The 20,532-nt window shown below is 39.5% G+C and overlaps 1 long non-coding RNA gene across 3 annotated transcripts; it reads left to right on the forward strand.

Annotated features, from left to right (window-relative positions):
- Positions 1 to 1,617: 1,617 nt before the first annotated feature.
- On the forward strand, positions 1,618 to 20,383 carry LOC147757771 (uncharacterized). 3 transcript variants are annotated; one of them, XR_015321504.1, is made up of 4 exons: positions 1,618 to 1,904; positions 8,892 to 9,327; positions 17,173 to 17,244; positions 17,657 to 20,383. It is a non-coding gene; the product is annotated as an uncharacterized LOC147757771 (long non-coding RNA). The 3 variants fall into 3 exon arrangements; XR_015321505.1 differs by having other exon boundaries at positions 8,892 to 8,966; XR_015321506.1 differs by lacking the exons at positions 17,173 to 17,244; positions 17,657 to 20,383 and adding an exon at positions 2,397 to 2,429 and having other exon boundaries at positions 8,892 to 9,876.
- Positions 20,384 to 20,532: the final 149 nt, after the last annotated feature.

Raw genomic sequence — 20,532 nt, forward strand, 5'->3', positions numbered from 1 at the left:
AATATACGATCCGGACCGACAGTGCGAAATAGCTGTGCGGGAAAGTGTGAAATGGCCTTCTGCTATTACTTCAGGACCGTCCTGAAACAAATATTTGAATCTAAAGTACCTGGACCTCTGGCTTTACTCGGTTTTGAGCCCATGGAGCTGCCGGACGTCCCAGAGCCCCTGCTTGCATCCGTTTGACGCTCGGCTGCTTTCCAACGAGGTTAGACACGTTCTTGGTGACATCCAACAGAAACGCATAAAAACATATTTTATTCCTACTTAGAAAAAGTAACCAGAGTATCCAATTAGGGTAAATTTGTTGACTTGGTTTAGTGCGCAGCTGAAGCTATGAGTGAGTGGAAACCTTTGACATCCAGTCAGTTAGTAATAATAAAAGATATCACAACGTCTTCAGTGGAACCAACTGAACCCAGTTACATTTTATTTTCTTTATGCTTGATTTATGTGAAACGCAGTTAAAATAATGTTTGCTTTGTTACATTATAATGTTATATTATATTATAAAAATGTTATATTATAATCCGATCATTGCAGCGGATAACTGCTAGGTAAACATTATATTTCACTAAAAGGTGATCGAGGTTCGTCACGTCACAAAAATGTGGCCCATAAGCAGGGTCTGCTCTTTGAAGAAGGCAACCAGCACAGATAGTTTTTTTTCTACGGGCTCAAGGATGGTCTGTTGGAAGTAATCGTTGAGTGAACAGACAAAGTCTAAACGCAGGATTTGTCTGACACTTGGCTTAGGAAGCAAAAATTCTTGTGCAGGACACCGAATCGAGGTGATTGGTTCTTTATTTGTACTTTCTCAAACATTCTGGATATTTTCTTTGTTCGGGCGGTCCGAGGCACTCCTAGGGGTTGTCTGTCACTCATAAAACCGGTTTTCTAGAATCTTTTCAATGACTGCGTCAGGTCGGTCTCGGGAAGTGCACCCCCTCCGCAGTGCAAACTGCATACGAAGTTCCCGTAACGCTTCGATACACCGTCAGTTGTTGTCATGGAATCTTCTTACGACTGCAGTTTACTATACTGCTGGAAATGGTTCCATTGTGGGAGTAAACAACGTTGGCGAACAGGGTGCTGCCATCAAGGTGATGGCCGTAGAAGCTTCATGCTTAAAGGAGATCTACCGAAAGCATACGGATACCCTATATATATATATGTATGTTCTTCTACACTATGGCTCGGGTAATCAGTGGTGCCACTCGATGAAAGGTTTGTTAAATCATAACAAACAAAATGCCCCGTGCTCAATCTTGCTATGACAAACGAATACATATTTGCGGTACCAAAGCAATCGGTGTCGCAAAGGAATGACATTGATTCGACTTCCTCGTTAGCTCCTGTGATATTTGCAGTTTACAACTTAGCCATTGATTCTGACTGAGGGACTGACAAGAACGATAGAGACCTATCATGCTGCGGTAACAGAGATCCCGGCGGTAGAGCCGTGTTGATTTTCGGTCTTAGCCATCCATCCGCCCTTTTCTCTGCTCCTCCTAGCTTGCCTCTATTTCCTCTTATATCCTCACTCGCGCAGTCCGTCATAGTCGTCCTCTCCCTTCCTCGGTCTTTTCTTCATCCACTCAAGCGGCTGCTGTTTCGTCGTGATTCAAAACCGAAGTGTCCAATTAGTACGGAACATATTTTAGCCCCGTCTGTCAGATAGACGCTCACTAGTTCAGCTTTTGCCCTCTTCGCTTTGTCGATGTACACGAGGAACTGCTACGAGGCGGCGATATATATATATATATATATATATATATACATTGCCTTCTTCATTCGCACAGGACAATCCGACAAGTGACTGCGCATCAAGCTTGGTACTCTGGTAAATCCAGAAAATTCTGCTTATCTTTACTGTTCTCACAGTAAAGGTTCCGTGCTTAGAGGTGAGTATGTAAGCATTCCAGAAAATGAAAACTAAATACAGTATAAATATTCGATAGGAAACGAAAACATTGCTACGCTAGTTCAAGCTCCTCAACCGACAGGTACCATATTACACGGGCGAAGAGGTGAGGAACACAAGTAGGTTTGATAAGGGCATCGATGTGAAAACAAATATCGAATGCGTTTGTTTCGTACTACTCATAGGATGTGATAGTATCTGGTCTAGTAAAGCAAGATTGACTACGGCCTATAAAAACACGACTGACTTTTCAGCCTAAAATTTTGGTTGCTAGTGTCCTCGTTGTAGGGTTTTAGTTTAGGATGGAGGTTAGGATGTTTCCTTAGACGAATTTACGTAACACATGTGCATTTCCAAGAGCCCTCTGTTAACATTCGAACGACTTTTTCAAATGCCGTTATCATTAAATTTAAGTAGCGTAGTGGTCTGAAGACTTTTTTTTTGTTGTCCTTAATCCATGTCGTGATTAAAGCAAAACCATGGCGTCCTGAGTTGCTACCATTGGGTGAGTATCTGTGCTGTCGATTGCCCAGCTACACATCGAAGAGGCTTGAGAAATGTAAGCTACATCTAAAGGGAGCCACCGGATGATTTCTGTCTTTTTTTTTGATAGCGGCGTACTTCACACGATTTCGGTTCTACCTGTTCTAGATACATTTAGTAAGAAATTCAAACTTTGTTGTCCATCTGTAGTGCTATCGTTGCAGTACCCTATATTAAGGAACCCTATATTAAGCGGATAGAAAGCGCATCGCTGCGCTCTGTTTTGCCTAAATGTTTCCGTGATCAGAATAGCTTGTCCTTTCGTTTAAAATCGTGGAAGTCAGTCACCTGTTGATGTATTTATTATATGATCCTTCGATTTCTATTTTTTAAATGATTTAAATACTTTTTTGAACGACTGCACTAATAATAGAGTATTTTGGGCTGGAAGCCTGCTTTTTCTTCCACCAGCGCTCTCAACCTCAAAAATTTGATCATTGGGCGTTAATTTTCAGCACTTCTGAATAATATCGTTGTATATTCAAGCTCATTATTCTGCGATAACACTCAGTTTGCTCATAGCCAAAGACGTGACGTCAACATTTACTAAATTTCATTAATTAAAAAATCTTATAACTGAAGAAGGCCGCTAAATAGCTGGGCTAATAAACTGAGATAATCTGTACGATTTCACAGAGTTATCTCTAGAACAGCACAAAATTGCCAGACGACCATATTTTAAAAGTATTTACTTGAGGAGTGTTTTGTAAATCACGTTTATGATTTTTTTTTTTTGGTGCGGGACGACATAGTTATTGAATTGAAACATTATTAATTTCAGCTTTTTAGCTGATAAAAAAAAACACAGTGTTTTACTCGAAGTCCAGCAGTAAATTAATGCATTATGATATACATATATATGCACGGGCTTATCCCTCCTGTCAGCAAATTTACTTATTCCTTCTTACTAGAATTTCTCGAGTCTCGTGTTGGGCCTTTTCACTGTCAAATGTGCGGTTACAAATTTCATTTGCCGGTGGTCGGAAAAGGCGATAATCCGTCCCAGCGAGGCCTGGAAAATATGAAAAGGGCAAAGGAATTTCCTACTTAAGCTCTTGCAAGGTGGCTTTCACAATCTTTGCCATATGCGACCTGGCATTGTCGTGAAGAAGGATTACTTTGCCTCGTCTATCGAGTCTTCTTTGTTGAATAGCCTCGTTCACTTGATGCAACTGGGTTGTATACAGATCCTACCTCATTGTCTTGTTCTTCTCAAGCATTTCCTGGCATATAAGATCCTTCCAGTCCCAGCAAACACAAATCTTTTTGGGACGGAGATCTGACTTAGCTTCGGGCTTGGACCTATCTATCGAAGCTACCCATTCTTTTCTTTTCTTTGCTTCATATCGACGTGGAAACACCACTTCTCGTTATCGGTGACAATTCTATGTAGAGACCTGTCATTGTGGCTTCGTGTGACTCGGTGTCGAGATTGATAATAAGAGGCACCGTTTCTTTGTGATGTTTACTCAATTTATATAGCAGCCAAGCTCTTAATGTTTGAGTAAATCCCATAAATATAAATTGCTCCCCGGTGGCTCTATGATTACGGTTCATCTACTGGCCCGATTCATGATTTATTTGCCGGCTCTAATCGATCTATTTAACGGCTCTAGCCGTTTCTCCTATTCCCGGATGCCGTTCTTGAATTTCTTGAACCATTTTTTCTTAGATACAGAGTCCTTGCCGTGTATAGCACAATTATCTCGTAGGGTGCTGCTTGGGTAGTTGCTTGACTTTAAAAAACAAAATTAAACCTGTGTGAAAAATTTACTGTTTTTACATATACTCAACATGATTCCGCTCACCCCACAATTAAATTGTAGCGGACTTCATTTACCGACTGTAAGGGATGACTTTTTGAACGTTATATAGAATTAAAAAAATCGTGCAGAAGTATAAAATAAAGGTAATAGCCGAAAGCATTTGCGCTTTGCCCCCAGTTTTTACGGCATGCACCGATATTGAACTTACGGGATCCCTTGGCAGCTTGATAAAATTGATGAAATACAGTCATCCGTATTCTATAGTAGTTTTGAACAAATTTCCGTTTGAAACACATTCGTCCCTCAAAGGCACGGTGAGAAACCGGGCTGTGCATTTCTAGGTAGTGTAACTTCTAGTTTATGGGCACTCTGCCCTCGAAGCACTGTTTTTGGCTGAAGATGGACTCGAGCTTGATTGATCATATGGGTTAAGTGGAGCTTAAATATGAAACCGCTTAAATTAGTCTAAATAAGAAAACGAAGGCCCGACTAAACAAACTGGCCTAGCTAGAGAAAACAACGGATAAAAAATTGCTCAAGGCAGTTTTGCGAACTAGCTAGCCAGATTATAAGTATTGCCATTCGATGTAGCTCATCATGCGGGAATCAGCATATATAATCAATCTATATAAACAAAACTGTTTTTTAGCTAGAAGATTTGACTATGTTCACCTATATTGGACTAAGATACATTGAATGAGGCCTGTGGTCGCTCATACGACCTTGTTAGACTCTCTTAGCTATGCCGTCAGGAGAATTAGGTATCAGGAGCGTCTTAGCTTTTGACCGGACGCAGAACAGAAGAGAGTACAATGCCTATCTCTTTGGGAGCGCTTTTAAGAGAACACTCTAAAAGCAAGTCTGCCCATTTTTAACCGTGTGTAGATAAAAATAAGGGTTTCGCATAACCCGTATTCGAGGAAACAAGTGGGCAGTTCGCGGAGGAAAAGCTGGCTAGGGAATTGGAAAAAATAACCGAGTGCTGATCTGTGAAGACAATGCAAAAAAGAAGATCGTCAATGTTGTGCGGTTAATACACCGGATAGAAAACTTAGCCAGTTTTTAATTTCATACTGAAAATCAGTGCGATATTATTTTCTAATGCTTTTTTGGTCGATCGCCAACATTCTGTTTAATTTTACACTATCTAAGCCTTGATCAGTAGTATATTTCCTGCACTTTGCATTTGCCAGCGTCAGCTTCATTGTTAAATTGAAACATGCCCTATTATTGTCCAATCTCTTACGTTTCCAGCTAAAGAGCCTGCATGCCAACACCGTTTTTCTATCAGTGATAAGCCCCACTAACGTTATATATATTCGTGTTAGTCTGCTAATTAAATCGATCCCGTTTTAGCGTTTGAGATGTCACAAGCGTGAGGCATGTCATGTAAAAGACCTTATAAGCGTTTGCACACGCGCTATTTGCATAAACTACGCGATCGACCGCATCTCATTGCAACGGGCGCTAAAATGGGCTCATTTTCATGCCGTGGACCCACATGATAAGAGAGTGCAATTTTCTCGAGTGCGGGAACCGTGTAGCTTTGATGGTTAACTGATAAGTTTTCAGATTTCGAACGAATTTTGTGCAGCAACTAGGAGAGAAAATAACTTATTTTACTGCTCATGAGAACATCGAAATAAACCCAATAGAAAATTCTAGGACTGGAAAATACGTGGATTGCGTAATAATGTACTCCTTGCTGACTTCATAGTGACTACGGTTGTAGATACCTAATTTTCAAAATCTCAATTGAACGCCACATGTTTGACACATGATGGCATTAGCGGCTATCTGGGATATAATCTCACTAAAAAATGGCGATTAATTGCATATAGTCGTTGGGGCTCACATCGTCATCTTCTTTAGATTGGAGTGTACTAACCAGTAGAAGAACAGGACGTTCTGCTGTTTCCAGCCAGATCTCTTTATTCATCTTTTACAATGAGTGCTATTGGCAGTGGATGATTGACGTTAGCAAACTTTAAAGGAGTTAAAAGTACCAACTGCGAAGTAAGCTGGTGAATCCGACAGGACATTCTTCGAACGAAGCTGAGACTGGCAAATACAAGCTAGAAGGATAGATATTCCAAAAAGTTCAATTTTCGTCATAGAAGCTATTAGAAATTCATAGTTTTTGTGAAACAGTACTTTCTACTAAGTATTTGACTTGTAGACCATTTTGTTTTCGAAATAGATCAAGCACTTTAAAGTCTACAGAATCTGCTAACTTTATATGACATACTTTTTTTAGAGAACTGACCGACAGATACGATTTTGATCTCTAAAAAAAGATTTGGTTACACCACCACTTTTTGGAGAATACGTTTTACAATGTTTTTCCAGTGCGGTAGCTTCCTGAAAGGATCTAAAGCGAGCAGAATAAAACCCTAGAATACTTAAATGAGTCAGCAAGGAGCATCGGTGGGGCATTTCGGGCGTCAGCAAATTCCTCGCGGACCCACAAACTCTACACTTTTATGTTTACATTAATCGAGGGAGCTTGCAGTAGAGCACATGTTTCGCTACTGCCATCAAAGTCATGGTCGTGCACACGAAGCATGTTAGCAGATGTCTTACTGTCTTAATAAAACCACTGCTACGAAGAACTAGAACTATTAGAGACAAGTGAAAGGCATCGAAAATTGCTCTTAATGAGCCCTAATCTACTTATATTTAGTTTTGATATTTTCAACCTTACCTGTCTGTGTATTCGAGATTTTTCGAGAGACATTCTCTCATCAACCCTGCTCGAATTCTATCCAACGTTTTCTCCATCGTTTCACGCAACTTTAAACATATTTATAGTACCTTTCACATATGTTGATAAGTTGTAAGGGAATGTTGTTTCGCATCTGGCTACATGCATATAGTCATAAATCATAGAACATGGAACTAACGGATCTGAGCAATGGCCGTATTCACATAGAAAAGCCTAACTCGTTACCAAAACAGACGTATAAGGAAGCAGAAGTATCACGAAAATCGAATACTCGTCGCGCTTGCCTTCGTACCTATATTGGTCTAAAACGCCGCATATTCGATAAGCTTCTATGACGGTGTTTTATATATATATATATATATACTCCGATGATAGCGGTGTACGTCCCCGGTATTTATGGGCACCGCATGACCCTTATAGTATGGCCTATTCCATCTAAGCAAAAACACATGTGAAAGCAGGGGGCCGAGACGGCCCTGTGTGCCAACAAGCACAAAAGACCAAAGAGGACGTAATGCCATCTCCTGCAGCTGGCACCAAGCAGACGGCCTGTTTCTTCTCAGGCCTGCTGTCGCCTGTCCAATCGATGGCCGGACAGATCCTCTTACCCACTGCTGTGCTGTCATCCGCCTGCGAGCCTGCTGTTTCTGCTTTCAAGCGCGACGGAAATTGTTAACGGGAATTTTGGTTAGAGGCATACCACCTGTCACCATGGGATAAAAATATCAATGCTTGTTTAGAATACTATATGTGCATTTAAAGAATTAGGGCTAGAATGTACTAAGAGATAAAAATAGCCTCAGTCTACAACACTGGTTACCTATCAGTCGGCTCGATCGCTTTGAGGTTTCTTGTTGCGTATAGTTTTAATTGAAATTGAAAGTTCACATTCATTAACATTAATCCACGAGCTCGCAGGTGTATACAGAAAATGTATGCTATGCCTTTCAGATAGTCCGATAATATTAACCCTTTTTCCAAATGAATAAGACTAACAAGAAGGTTTATATGGCAGCTGTAACAATCTAAGTATGCCGTAAGTAAATCGACAGCGATATGTACAGGGTGGCTAGCGGGGGCGAAGAAGACGGCCAGGCGAGAGGTAGGAATCACACTTTTGGAACAACAGGGTTAAGGGTAAAGGATAGGCTAAGGGCAAGTAGGATAAAGCTATCTATGCATAATATTTTCAATGCAGCACGATTTGAAAAAGCTATCTGATCGTATTAGGGTGAAAATCTAACTACAAGCTAGATAAAGTAAGCTAGATAGTATCTAAATGTTAATAGAATTTTTTCAATATATCCTGTCCTAGGTTAACAAAGTGCCAATAATTTTGAAAAATTCGGCACTACTCACCATTTATGATTATTTACGTCGCCGCAAATAACTTTGTAGGAACTGTACATAGAATGTAATGATTACTATCTGCATACTGGTCTATCTTCTGGTCTATGAAGAATTGTTAACCAACCAATGTCCTACCTGTAAGCCAATTTTTTGTGCAGTTCTAGCTACCTTTTTTAAAAACTGTCCAAAATCGACCTTTACCCTTCGTATTTTGAGCTCGGTTGCATCGTTTCGATGTTACATTTCGGTCAAAATAGCTGTGCTCTTCTCAGGTACACAAACCTGTCTATTTTACATATTTTTAAATATGATGAAATAACATTATTATATATTGTTACCAAACTAATTTATGAATACCTTGACACACTCAAAAATGGATGCCATTTTAAGCTGTCGATTCATTTGAAGCTTATTGAGATATTTGAGATAGGTGTATTATGCGTTGTACGGGCCTGTTTTGGAATTAGGTCCTTTAATGCCTACGTCATAAACCTTTCTGTGGCAGATCACCTTATCATGTTGTTGTAGCTTAATACCGTTGAGCGTTCTTATAGTAATAGCGACACATAATAACTTCTTGCAGCATACGTGTTGCGCGTCGTCTGTGCCGGCTTTGCATTCTCGTCACCCAACTCAGTGTACTGCTCGAACTCGCAATGTAAGTAGAAAACTTCAAATGTTCAGTTTTCATCGAAAACTTCCATCGCTACAATAGATCGCTGACTAGGAAATCGGAAATTCCTTTTTGCCTGGAACTCCGTCAAAGTACAAAGGTGGCCTTTCAAGTTGAGCCGCGCTGAGTGAAACTGAGAAGACGACATTTTTCTCCCCAATGGATCATGTCTGAAGCGAACGGCCATCAGTTGCAGATATTCAATTGAAGGCAGCAGATTGCCTGCGTGAGCAGGCAATCGTTTTCCAGAGGACAGAACCATTGCGCCAGTTGAGGTAGCTCAACGACAAACGTTTTGCTTTGCAGAGAGACGTGCGTATGCTGACTGGTATATGTACACATTCGGGTGAGTTCTTAGTCACCAATGCTCCGAAATAGTCGGAAGCAGATCTGATAGATAGACACCGTCCCATGCCTTGAGGCAACCTCTCAGACGTCCTCGAGGGCGGCACTTAGCGAAACATCAGGCTTCTACGACTAGAGTGTAACGGAAAGTCAGGGGAAACAGTAATTTGCAGAAGCTCTTTCTTACTAGCTTGCTTGAAATCGGCTTACAAACGACTATTTTAGGTAGCAGATTTCGTCTAGTTCAAGTGGAGGAGAGATTGAGACATGTATACATACATTTGACAAAAAAAATTGTGTTTCAAGCACACGTTTCAATTGAGATAAATACGTTGGTAGGCGCAACAATGTACTGGATTGATGATAACTGATCAACGAATTTCTGAAATTTCAATTTTATTATCAAACTGAGTAGTAATATAGGATAGTAGATGTGTCCTTCTTTAAACGATAAGCGGTAGCAATGTCTCTCAGCAATGTACGTTCCAAGTTTAGAATCGTCTTTATTTTATTTAGAATTGCTTAGGGGGGAATCGAAGCACGTCTTTTGATAACCTGGGGAACGTAAGGGGGGGGGAGGGGGTAATAAATTGCCATTGATTTTTCGTTGAAATAAGTGTGTTTTTATTATATACAATGCAAAAGTTTACGTCTATTTTTTAAATGCATCGTTGATTACTTTATTTCTGAAATAAAGGGCTTTAATCAGGCGTAGAACAAATTGCAGCATTACTTATTGTCATACCAACGATTCCGCTATCACTAAAAAAGTACTTCTCAAACATTTTAAAAATACTATTCGAAAGTATCGGATGTACAAATCCATAGTTTTGTGGGACCACCTCTACGTCAGACGAACGGTTTGCTGGCTTTCAGCACGAAACGAACCGTGTGTCTATGCCCGGTTCGACGACTAGCTGTGAAGCCATTAATGGGTTATCAAGCACTTCACGACAACTCGCCAGCTTACGCGTTGCGATTACCACTCGACTATTTACTACGAAATAGATATTTTGGTGATTTTTCGCACTTATAAAAAATAAAAAAAAGCAAAGCATTCTAAAGTACATTGAACGGAAATTTGAAGTCGTAGTTCAGGGCCCTAAGGATGTGTTCGTGCAGGACATAAAATTGGTAAAGTTAAAATAGAAATAATCCCTGATCCCAAATATATTTAATAATAATTTTCAGTACAATATAAAGAGCTTTTGTGGGTCGTCGGTTACTTAGCTTTTGATCCATTCGTTTTTAAACAATCGAATCCTGGCAAAACAGGTCAGAGTTTTAAATTGGCAACGGCGATAATTCGCTAAGGCTATTAGATACTAATGCAAGGGAAATTTGAGAAAGACTTTTTATTTTGGTTTCGATTAATTTTGTCAGGATCTACCAAAAGCACGCATAAAGTAAACCGTGGCGGATAGTTTGCAAAATCTAAATAAGTAGTTTACCTAATTATATTCGGAAAATACATATAAATAAAGGCGTAACAATCTAGTTCTTTAATTTGGTGCGTGTTCGTAATATTTCGGTAGTATTACAACCGGTTATATATTTAGGAAAGGGGGCTATTATTTCCAGTTCGATCAGTTGCGCCGACTGCGGGATATCCAATGTAGACAGTAGGTTATTAACGTAGTCTGCCAGTACTCGTGCACCCAATCAATCTCGCCTTAAAGTTCTTGAAGCCGTTCTTTTGCGAAAAATCGAAAGCTCATTTTGACCGAGTAGCACAGCTCTCAGCGCTTGCCCTATTCCAATCAGTGAAATAGAGCTTACATGGTATTTATTCAGCTCAACGGAGGCCCTTAACCAGCAACAACGAAACAAATATTGCTAAAGCTACCCGATGTCGTCACACCTTTCGAACATCTTATCGTTGATCCTTCAAGAAAACCCGATCTCGATTCTTGACTGCCCTAACATGTAAGCTCCAATTACAAAGAGCAGAATCTGCTCAGGGAGACGGTAATTAAAGCCCAGAGCTATAGCTACTGCGGCAGTGCTTCTTTGGCTTTCACGAGGTTCAAGATCTCTGGCGAGGCTTTAGTGTGTGCCTGGGTCTCGTCATATGGATCATCCAGGTTCTAGACGCAACAAGCACTAGCTAAACTGGCAATCTGATTTTAGGCGATAGGCCCCTATGTCAGTCTGAAAAAATGAAGGTAATAAAGTTCTTTCTACAGAAAATTTACGATTATCCTCGGTTACTCTCAATTATACAGGGAACTTGTAATACTTCTGTATTTGTGTGCTCAGTAACGGATGTATTGTTATAAAGCATTCCCGAAGGGAGTAAAAACTACATATTTTAAGTTTTCCGCTGGGAAACATTAGCCGGCTGCATAACCGGCCCTTAGCCGACTGCATAAAGCGGAAGTGTGTCTACGCCCGGTTTTGAACCTAATTTAGCTTAAGTCAACCTAAGTTTAGGTAGGCGGACACATCACTATTGCACCATGATGGGGTCTTGCGATAGAAAACGTCATCTAGGATAGTGACGTTTTTCATAGGTGCGGCTGTCGCAGCTGGATTCAGATAATTTTAGTTATTAATATTAACTCACCGTAGAGTTACGTTTAACTGGAGTAAATAGAACAACATTTCCTGCTATTAAAATTGCCACATTGGCCTCTGTGGCTCAGCTAGTATTGCGTACTAAGGAAATAGACATTGGCGTTGAAAGCTTCAAATAAAAGTACCTGTCACGAAAGCAAATGCACGACCTGCACAGGATAGGGTTTACATATATCACATTCATTCTATACGGACATTTGTTTTAATTAGTTCGTATATATTTTACTACGCGGCATGTATGATCAAAAAAAAGTAAAGTTCATATACTCTAGCCCTCTACGTGTACGAAAGATTCGAGAACGTGATCTCTGAGCGATACCAGTTTACAATAAGTTTCTCCGCAAATCGGAGGTCAAGGCGGCTATTATAAACCTTTGTTTCAATGAACTAATTTTATGACAGGCAACAATCACACTGTCAGATATTTCATGGATTTTGTTAGTAGATTTCCTTCGTCATTCCTGCTCTGTGAGATCAGCAGTTGTCACTAACTAGAATTATCGTGTGTGTGTGTGTGTGTGTGTGTGTGTATGGGTAAGCCAACGATATGGAACCGCAGGACCTAATTTTTTAGGAGTAGCGCAGTCTAAGCGATTCTTCGAGCGCGTTTTCATGATAGTTATAAACTAAAAAGCATGAACTGGGCTAAATCCCTGCGTTGCGGAAAAAATTACTGCCGAAATTTTACAATGAGCAAGACAAAAAAATTAAGGAAAAACTAGAAGTCTAAGGAAGATAAGGTTTTAATCAAGTTTATTCTATTAAGGTTAATAATTGCTTGTATGATTGCCATGGCACGTTATACGTATGTTAGAAGGACTCCGTCTAAGTTCAGGAAGGCATGCTGCGGCATGTTTGTTGGGCTGTTAAGGCAGTGTCTAAAATTGGTGATTCTATCGTTTGTCCACATGAAAAGGATAGGTGAGTCCAAAATAAAAAAGATCCATAAACTAAACCGGTACCCGATCCATCAACAGACTTACAACAGTGTTTTATGTACTGTCAATATGTTCTATATATAACTTCTAATTTACCTGGCCTCTGAATAGTAATTTACTTTGTATTTAGATAGGCATGGCTAAAAATGAATCTCTAGCACTACTTTATGTTAATAACTCTTAGTCACACTTTCCTCTCTTCAAAAGCATTCTTTACTGCTTCAGTAACTTATTAATGCCCTGTGTTTCCGGTCGAAATGATTTTGCTAATTTTACCTAATTCGTAAAGGGGTAGCGTGTTCTTCTGTGTACGATACTCTTTGAGCGCTGCGTTTAAGAAGGATTTGTGTTTCCGCGTGAATTAGTTGTCCTGACAGAGCCAACCTCGTTCCTCTGTCCCTACATTATGCACAATATTTTTCTATTTTTTATAAATTATACTTTGAATCCAATTAGGATGTTCTTGTTCCGTAAAACAGCTTACCATTTTCGCGTTTCGTGTTTTCGAATCTAATGTTGTCTTTACTTTTCCTCCTAGAATATCTAGGACCATTTTTGTTTTCGTCAGATAAAGCTTGTGATCCGCTGTCACTTACTTATGTTTTACGATTATCAATATGTAACAATAGTTTCTCCAGTGATTGCATTTTTCTAGATACAGTAACTATCTACGTGGAGAGCGTCGCACAACAGCAGATACTTAATCAAAATGATATTAAATAACTATGTGCTTAAATAGTACTTAAATGCACAGTTTTTACGGGTTAGTCAATTTGTTTTACTTATTTTTAGGCCAATATTATAAAAACGATTTGGACGACGAATGTTATTTCGTTGTTTTATGTAAACCTTTTGATTGAAATAAGGTTTATAATAGGATAGAGTTTGTCTTCTTAGCGAGTCTCTTTCTGGTCTAAGGGTCAGGTTAGCCGATAATCCTTAGAATGTCCATAACTCATTCGTTTTAAAATAGAAAACCATCTTACTTTCAAGGGTTTTTTTTTCTGCTTTGTTTAAAGCTATGACTTTAGAAAGTTTAAGATAGAGAAATCTTACTTATGCCTTAAGTCTCCATATATTTAACATAACATTGTAAGATGCGCAGTGTTGGAGTACTGGGAAAGGACGTGACGTGTGTAGCAATCTTAAAAGAAGTAACTGTGAAGAAGCAACGATTGGAAAAGTCCGTAGCATTTAGAGGTGTCTCAGTAGTGCAAAAATATTGTAAATTTAAGGAAAATACGAAGCAAAAGAATGTAGGAATAGGGCTTCCTTAAAACTCAAATGTTTTACATATCCGGGCCACACAACGACGTCTAAGCTCGCCTTCCTACGAGGCAATTACGATGGTTAATAATAAATTTTGTACCTTGACTGGCCGCTGCACAGGTGTACGTGTTCAATGAATCCATTGAATTAATTTGCAGATATCTGAGAGAATAGAATTTAAATAGAATATCCTGTGCTTCTAAGCAGTGATTGTTACAAACCAGCGTTCCACGAAAGCGAAATGATTCCTTTAGTAAATGATAGATGCTTCAAAGTTAATCAAATTTTAACCTATGCTTTCTAAGAAGTCATTGACGACTTGGGGATGTGCTTGCGCACTGACCCAGCTCCAAACTACCCAGTTGCAATATAGACAAGGCATTAAGAAGTCCTATAATTCTGAAAAACCTAATAGCCTGTTTAAGGGTTTCGTGAGAATTTCGTTTATTAACTCAATTGTAGTTCACCCATACATGCATGTAGCGGGGCTGCCATTCCCAGTGCTCATGTGGATGCTTTCATTGTTACGGGTGCTCGTTTATAGCTGAGATACCTCTGTCTCTTTTTTTGCTCTGCCCTACGTTAGAAAACATTTTCTGCCCTCTGCTCAACGTACAGGATGCTACGACTATGAGTGCTCAGATCGGGAGTCAGATCAGATCCATTTGACGCAAACGGCTCCTACTTGCGCATGTGTTGGTAGCCTTGTTATGGTATATATTACCCCAGTATTTGCGCGTGCGTGTCATGGAGTATTCGCAGCTACGGGATACCGGCCGCAGATGCAGTAATGCTCTCACGGTGGTCATTTCGAGGCGTACGTCTCCCTTTTTATCCCATCATCCCTCTCCGAACATCAGACACAAGCAATGGTACACGCTATCATTATGCATAAATACGCCATAGAGGAAGAATTCTCAAAGCGCACATTTTCTTATGCTGTACAATATCGCCACCATTACTACTACGAACAGTTACAACGACGGATACTACTAGTGCTTCTCGGCACTTGGGAGGTTCCTTTGCCTACATCAGCGCGAATAATAATAGCACCTAGGGAACCCCTGACCGTTTCTCCAGACTTTGCGGACAAACGACCTAATATTACGAAATAGAGATCCTGAACTATCACGCTACTCCACGCCAAACAGAGCAAGACGGCATTGTCAAAATATACGCAACTACTGTTCCGAAAATTCGTCGCGTCTGACAAATTGGCTTTCCAATTTATTAGAAAAGACTGGATGTTCTATACATCGATAAACCACAAATCTGCTTTTGAAGTGTAAAAACAAACCTAGTCAATAGACGCAGTTATCAAGCTGATATCGGCTCTGTTATCATCACAGCAAGAAGCATAACTGAAAAACAATCTTCTATCGGACGTCATGCGCCGGTACAGGCTCCTAACAAATGCAAGAAGTTCAATTAGTTTATTACGTAGATGCGTATAAAAAGCCACATGGGAAACTTTCACAATGTGGCATATTGTCTGCTCTTAATAATTCTCACTACAAATAACCGGTTGAATAAACTTTTAGTATACTTCTAGTACCGTTCGCTTTTCGATGCACTATTCAGTCAGCGGTTTCAACGGCAGGGGGTAACAATGAACAAGTAGCAGCAGAAAAAGAAACAGACTACAGATACGGTCTATATACCCGCCCCGCTATTTATTGAAAAATCGATAGTGCTCAATAAGACCCAAAACAGCAGACTGTACTGTTAATGCAAAAACAGCGGTTCGAATAACTAAAATAACGATCATACGAACGGCACATCTATCCTTTTGTAGCGTCGATCCGCTAAAGTTGAGCCTTAGGTGATACATGTTAAATAGCATAAATAATGAAATGTCTTTTCATTTTACAGATAAACAGTGACAATCGAAATTTCCATGCCACAAGTCCTACATCATTCTGTTAGTTTTGTTTTTTTTTAGTCAAACGGTTTGAAAATTTCAACCATTTTTATAGGAGACAATATTGCAGACGAGATTTGCGAGAAATTTCTTCATATCTGTAAAATTCAGACAGAAATCTTTGAATTTTCAAAAAATCAATACTCGATCGAAGCTGTTGGTGGCAGATTAGTAAATGCACTGGGAAAGGAAGCGCTCCACGAAACAGCAGTTTGTTATGGATGCATTGTTTTTAAAAGTAAGTAACAGAAAGTAGGACGTTGGAGATCAAAGGAAAAGTGATTACACACCAAGGCCTTACAAATAACAACGGGTTGAAATTACGGGACATTTGAAAAAACAGAGCATGGATCATGCTCCTTGTAAGTTCGAGAGGTGTTTCTTTAAGGAGGTGCTATGAAATTGTAACGAAAACGATAAGAAGTAGTTTTCTTGTTAAAACTGATCCAGCCTAGTAGAAACACGTGTAGCATACTCTAAATACATAATTTGCGCAAGTACGACTGGCAAAAAATGGCCTAGAGCACACGATTACCATAGGCAGCATAAAGGTGAGAGACTGGCGTTGAAGGAAAGGAAACGCTATTTTGGTGGCATTGAAAAATATCTTGGGGTAATACTGATAATGATTATGATGATGATGATACTAGTAATGTGTTAGGAACATTCCTTATTACGAAACATTATTCGCGATGAAGACTATTAATAGTCAGATCTTTCAATTCCTGAAGGACCACATGAGGTGCGGCGCCATGGCCAAGAGCACACAGCGTATGCTTGTTTGTGAAGGAGTCATGCGTAACAACGCATGACTCCTTCACAAACTTTTATCACAGCCTGAATCGATAGCAGAAAAGAATAGAGCGATGCTTTTATTGCTATATGTTCGAGACCAAGGTTGACTATTAGGTCAATTTGGGTTGCTTCGACGCTGTAAAAAAAGGCGATAGGCTATTGATAAGTATGGTAATTTGAATCACAACTACTTAGCTGTTGTGAACATCCTGTTTAACATGCTAAACGTGTAAGTACCAAGGGGGTAGTATATTTAACACACAGAAAAACATCGTCAGTTTAGTGTTATTCAACCCTTTAAATAGCTCCAGACGTCCTATTACTATGTTACACATTATACTTTTAGGTGGTTATGTGAAGGGTGAAATTGAAGGACTCTGGCTGCAGAATGACATCTTTGATCTTTAGTCTCTAAGAAGTAAGTACACAATAAGTCAATAAATAATTTGTAAACATTTAACGAATGATAAGCAAAGAAGACGGCTATAGACTTCGCAGAAGGATTATTTTCAGTTTGCTTCAATAGGTATTGTAGGCTATCGGTAGAATAAAATACGTTATTATGGTTATCTCGTTCTCCGTGATTAAGCTAACGGTCAGCTAATAAGATCTTTAAAAATGCCGTAGTTTCCTTTTCTCCAGTAATGTCACTCCGAAGATTCTGTTTCACGGGAATTCGTAACGTAATGAAAGGCATCAATATATTAGTTTGCGGCGGAGATAGTAAATGGCTATCGTATAGTACAACACACTTTACGATATTGAATAGAATTGGACAATATGAACATCAACTGACCAAAACTTTGTGTCGTCTTTTGATATTTCTATAGAGTCATCTTTGAAATGTTTTGGACGGACGATTATTCTAGGATTTTCTTTTATAATTATCAAGTCATCGCTGCATTCGTTCATAGAGCGTAACCACCTGTGGCCGAAATAGTCGAGCAGAAAAGCCAGAGCGCAAGAACCACTGGGCGCTTTCAAAGGTTATACATCTATGACAAACACTGACGCGCAAAGCGGTGCTAAATTACGGTGCACGGCCAGAAGAGTTCGAAGTATACGTGCAATCGCGGCCCAACTCCAAAACCGCGGATCGCAGGTGACAGCCTGAAAGGTGCAGCACATGTGTCTCATATACAACGATTTACAGCAGCGCAAAAGAGACCGACGATATAAACCGTAGGGCAAAGGGCGGTCAAAAAAGTGGCTGTAAATTAGCTGTTACCGATCAAGAGTGGATACGGCGAAAAATCGAAGATCAAAGAAGACTAAACAGTGTAAACGTACTTGATATTATTCCTGTATCGAAGAAGAAAATTGTAATGTGTGCTGCCGGGGGGTGGTAATGATGATGACGACGACTCTTGCAATAATTTTGTAGGAAATCGTACGTGTGAACGACAACACTATGATTTCTTATATTATACCAGCGGAAGGCTTTGAGCTTAAGAGTACGTCAGTTACTGAAGCCGCAACGCGAGTTAGTGGCACTAGTTTTTATTGCAACATTGCCGGCTGGATAGCAAATAAGAAGATGGCCTTTTTGATTGGTGTCCCCGCTTATCGTATATATTAATTATATAATACGCATGTTCTGTGGCATAATTTATTGTAAAGGAGGCAAACGTTACGAGGGGCAGTTATTTTGAAACGTTCGTTTGAATGCAGTAGCCATGAAGCGCCGTCTAGCGGCGCTTTCGCATGAGTTACCGTTGATCATTAATAATCCACTCGGTTACCATATAACTCTTATGACGTTTTGTCAATTACATTGTTGTATGACAAGGTTCTGTTAATGTATATTGTTAATGTATATTGTACACATTAGGTCCGCTTGGTATTGACGAGTGTATCCTTTTTAAAAGGAAACCTACTATCCAAGCATTATACAGAAGCTCACGCTCAGATACTACTATAACGAGCAGTTTCGTTATGGTAATAAATTAAAGTGGGTTCTTGTCTTACAATTGGTATCGATGTTGATTATAGCCCCGTTGGGTCCACCGGTGCTGGTTGCCACTGCCGAAGGCGATTATCGCATAGCTCTGCTCTATCTAAAAAAATCGTGCCTGCACGTTTTGCTATTTACGATGGCCGAATTGGGCTGGCATGGCCGTTCCGTTTCGATATACTTGATAAGAACAATGTCACACTTCTCATGTAGCAAAATTAAGGGCAAACATTGGCTTTTCAGGCAGACGTATCGCTTTCTGTGTAATATAACTAAAATAGATCTTACCAAAATAGCTTAATGAGCATTGTACCTATATGTTTAGATGGTTCGATGCAGAAAAATAGTTTTTAGGACATTGCATACGGGTTTTCCCCAAGTCGCATGCCAACGGATTCCTCTCCTAGGACATATTCCCGGTTATACCTTTTGGTGTGTCATAAAAGAGTTCGGTTTGTCCTATAACGGAGGCAGAGAGTAACTGATAATTTCAGGGATGATCTAACTTATGGCATCTCTAAAGCGCCGTTGAGCTTCGTTTGATGTAGCAGATATCTTTTATTAACGTTTCACATATAGATGGCTTTACACATATGTGCGTTCCGTATGTTACTGCAGTATTACGGCTCTTATAAGGCCCATTAGTTGACAGTCACCGTGGCGACATAAATATTGCAGCAGTTGAGCTGCGAGTGTTCTTGAGCTAATTCGAAACTTAACAGATACGATATTATCATCATAAGAGAAACCTGCGGAAGAATCAGAACGTTCGTGTAGCTAAGGCAAGCAGTGGCGTTATTATCATCGTTTCATACTACTACGACTAAGTTTTCAATCATACTAGGTAGAAAAATAGGCGAAAAAATCAATCTGATCTACTTGTTGAAACGTATGCCCGGACACTGCCTATTCACAACTACCAATGCGCCTCTCTATCCATATTTATATCCAAGCCTTCTGCATATTTGCTCAACTAGCGGCCGATCTTGTCAGACTTATCATTAACATACTTATTTTCGAATAGGAAAAAACCTTAACGGGCTATTTATCATAACCGACGCATATACATCGGCTGTTTCTGCTGTTAGACAAAAGTTAATAAAATCACAAATTGGTCAAATCGAACAACAATATGTCGTTCTTAAAACTGAAGCAGCGACCAGCTGTTATGTAATTTTTAAAAACGCCCATCAAGGTTAAAAACTTATTCTTTGCTCGAAATCGACGGCCTATATTCTTTCTAAAGATGTACTAAAACGTCCCAGAAACTTAGTATTGATGTAAGTAGACTTTCTATATAGAAATTACGAATAATAATTACTTAATATTACGTAATTATAACCATCAGAAACGACACGATGCAAAAAAATTCGTTCAAAAATCTATTTTTGTTTAAATGTCTTAAAAAAAATATCCAGTGTGAACGCGCCATCCTGTGTAGTGGTCTAACCCCGTCACTATACGCAGCAAGATATTTGCTTTCTGATAAGTGTCAAGCACCGTTTAGATCCGCAGAACGTAATTGGTTTGTCTTGGACGCTTATCGGTTTGCTACTATACCTACATCTTGTACTTGACAAACTTTCCCTAAACCTCCTTTGTCTTTCATCACCTCCTTTACAGTATAAAAATGACGTTTCTGTCAATAATTTACACTTCAAAGAAATCTAATTACGTATTTCATTACTTACGTACAAATCTGAAAACTATTGCAGACGATATCTCAAAAAGATCTTTGCAAAACTCTTTATT

The sequence above is a fragment of the Varroa destructor genome, unplaced genomic scaffold, assembly GCF_002443255.2.
Source record: "Varroa destructor unplaced genomic scaffold, Vdes_3.0 BEIS01000002.1, whole genome shotgun sequence".
Classification (NCBI taxonomy): Eukaryota; Metazoa; Arthropoda; class Arachnida; order Mesostigmata; family Varroidae; genus Varroa; species Varroa destructor.